The sequence below is a fragment of the Nuphar pumila genome, chromosome 16 (genome assembly GCF_984573655.1).
Source record: "Nuphar pumila chromosome 16, dmNupPumi1.hap1.1, whole genome shotgun sequence".
Lineage (NCBI taxonomy): Eukaryota > Viridiplantae > Streptophyta > Magnoliopsida > Nymphaeales > Nymphaeaceae > Nuphar > Nuphar pumila.
In genome coordinates this window covers 3,990,401-3,993,020 of record NC_143264.1, presented here as the reverse complement: position 1 = coordinate 3,993,020, position 2,620 = coordinate 3,990,401, and the positions used below count along the sequence as shown (strand labels likewise).

The window sequence follows — 2,620 nt, the reverse complement described above, 5'->3', positions numbered from 1 at the left end:
ACTTTTTGGAGTTATCATTACTCTTGATTTCAAAGAAATCGTTTTTTTTAGGATGCACTTAAATTGTTTGAGGGAAAACCTCAACCAACTTCTATGATTGCTTTAAAGTTTTTCTTAACGGTTTTTACTTCTCCCCTTGAATATTTTATTACTCAAATGACACTTCTCATTCGCTTCATAAAAAAAAATGGTGAAGAAGGAAAAGTGTGGGGAAAGCAAGAACTCGAGGTTCCTACCTTTTTTCCCCTTTTCCTAACAAAATTCACCTTGTTTTCTCCTCACTTCTATTTCTCCAATTCTCCATTTTATGTTTCAGACAAATTTCCGAAAACACTCAGGTTTATTGTTTCTGTGATCATTTATTTATTTATTTACTTTGATTAGGTGTTTGGGCAGCATGCAGTATCCCAAGTTGAAACCGTGCCTGCTGCAGTCGCTAATCGCTGATCATCTTCTCGAAGAGAACACACCACTCTCTGATCCTTCGAGGCTCTCAACTATCATTTCCTCCATCAAATTGCATGGCCTTCTATTGGAGCATTTTGATGGTTCACCCGATCAGAAACTTGAGAGTGAGTGGCGATCTGCCATCAATTCATGGATTGATGGTTTGATCTCGCTGTGTTTAAGCAAAAAGGTACTACCACCTTGTTAATTCTTGTTTTAAATATTTCCCTTTTGATTTCCAAAGGAGTGAATCAAGACAGGAGTTGGTTTTGATAGAAAGTTTATTCTTTTCCCTTGTGGTGACTCAAAGAATGTGTTAATTCTGTTGCTCTGGGTGCTTTGGTTTGAGATTATCACTATGATTGTTTAATGGTGTTTGCTCATGCTTTTATAAAGTTTTTTGGTGTTATGGTGACTCAAAGAAATGTGATCATATTTTGCTCTTGATGGTTTTGATTTTGAGTTGTTCAGTGTGAAGATCCTCCTTTTTTTTTTGCCTTTGATCATGTAGCCGGACAAGTGCTGGGTTGGCGTCAGCTTGCTGGGTGTAACTTGCCAAGAGTGTAGTGCAAGCCTGTTTCTCACATCTTATTCATCCTGGTTCGAAAAGCTTCTCTTACTGCTCAAGGTTTCATTCATGAACTTGACTGTTTATATTTCTCTTACCTGTCCAATTTTTTGCTGTGTAAATATTAATCTCTATCAGCTTATGTAGTATATATTTCGACAATATGACAAATAATTGAGTGAATTTGATTCACATGGCTAAGCACAATCATGCCACAATGGCGGGTTGAACATGATTTTTGGGTGGTTCTGCTCCATACCATTTACAACTAGATGATGGGCTTAAAGTGTTCTAAGTTAAAGCCTGAAGGACATTGCATGTTTGATAGATACCCTGTGTGTCTATCCTTTGCTGCATGGCTTAAGCCAACACACACTATCCTTGGTGGGCAGCAGAGTACTCTGGAGGTTTACACCGGAGCTGGTGAAATAGGGCCACAACAAATGTGGCACCTCTTGGCCAATTAGGGGACGTTTATATAACAGTGGTTTCTCCTTATAAAAAAAGTCAATTACGACTAGACACATAAAAATGTTTGTCTTACTCTCTTTGATCTATTTTCCCTTGCCTTGTTTGTGAATTTAATAAGGTTTGTAATGCTCAGACAGTCATGCATCTAGGCTCATAGATTTGAGTCAAAAGAGGGAAATTTTGATATATTGTGACATCATGTTTGATGTAATATTTTACTTTGCTGCAATGGCACCATTCAGCTTTGCTTTTCGTTTGAATATGTTCTTCGTACCTTCAAAAGAGATATGTAGAAGCAGGAAAAATTTGTTTCTCTTTCATTGCTATATCCATGTATGTGTATATGGCATAGATATCACTTATATTTTGAGAAACTATCTTGATATTATTTTGATATAGTGAGAAGGCACTGCTATAGCTATACTATAATGATATCATCACTACAGTTTCATAACTTGTTTCTTTTTTAATTTACTGTCTTTTATATTTTTTTACCTTCTTTTTACATTTCTTTGTAGAAATAACACTTATGAACTTATTTTATGCTATCGTTTTTTTAATTTTTCATTTTTAAATGCAAAAGGTTATGCTAGTTTTTCTAAGATTTTATAGAAAATCCTATAATATCTTCAGAAATTGCTTCACCATTGTTGTGACCAGTGTCACTGATATATTGAAAATATTGTGATATTATCGGCTATTTCAAGGTAGTCGATAATATCCGGAGTATATCACAATATTTTTAATCTCGTGATAATATCATTACAGAAAGGGAAGGAAGGAAGGACAAGAAAGAAGGAAAAGAAAAGAAGAAAGGGAAGAAAAGGAAGGATAGGAAAGAATGAATATAAAAAATGAATGGAGGGGAAGAAGGAAAAGAAAGGAAAAGAAAAAAAGGAAGGAAGTAAAGGAAAAGAAGGAAGAGAAGAAGGGAAGGGATGGAAAGGAAAGAAGGAAAGAAAAAGAAGAAAGGGAAGAAATGAAGGAAGGAAAGGAAAGAGGAGAAGAAAAGATGCTCCAAAGATATGATCCCATCCTCATATACCCTCATAGTAAAATGACAATCTATCTCAATATGCTTGGCCCTCTCGTGGAACTCTCGATCCTTTATAATGTGAATGACACTCATATTGT

The 2,620-nt window shown here is 35.4% G+C and overlaps 1 long non-coding RNA gene across 1 annotated transcript; it reads left to right on the top strand.

Moving 5' to 3' along the window:
• Nucleotides 1-623: 623 nt before the first annotated feature.
• On the top strand, nt 624-2,308 carry LOC149812711 (uncharacterized). Its single transcript, XR_016428314.1, has 3 exons — nt 624-637; nt 959-1,075; nt 2,255-2,308. It is a non-coding gene; the product is annotated as an uncharacterized LOC149812711 (long non-coding RNA).
• Nucleotides 2,309-2,620: the final 312 nt, after the last annotated feature.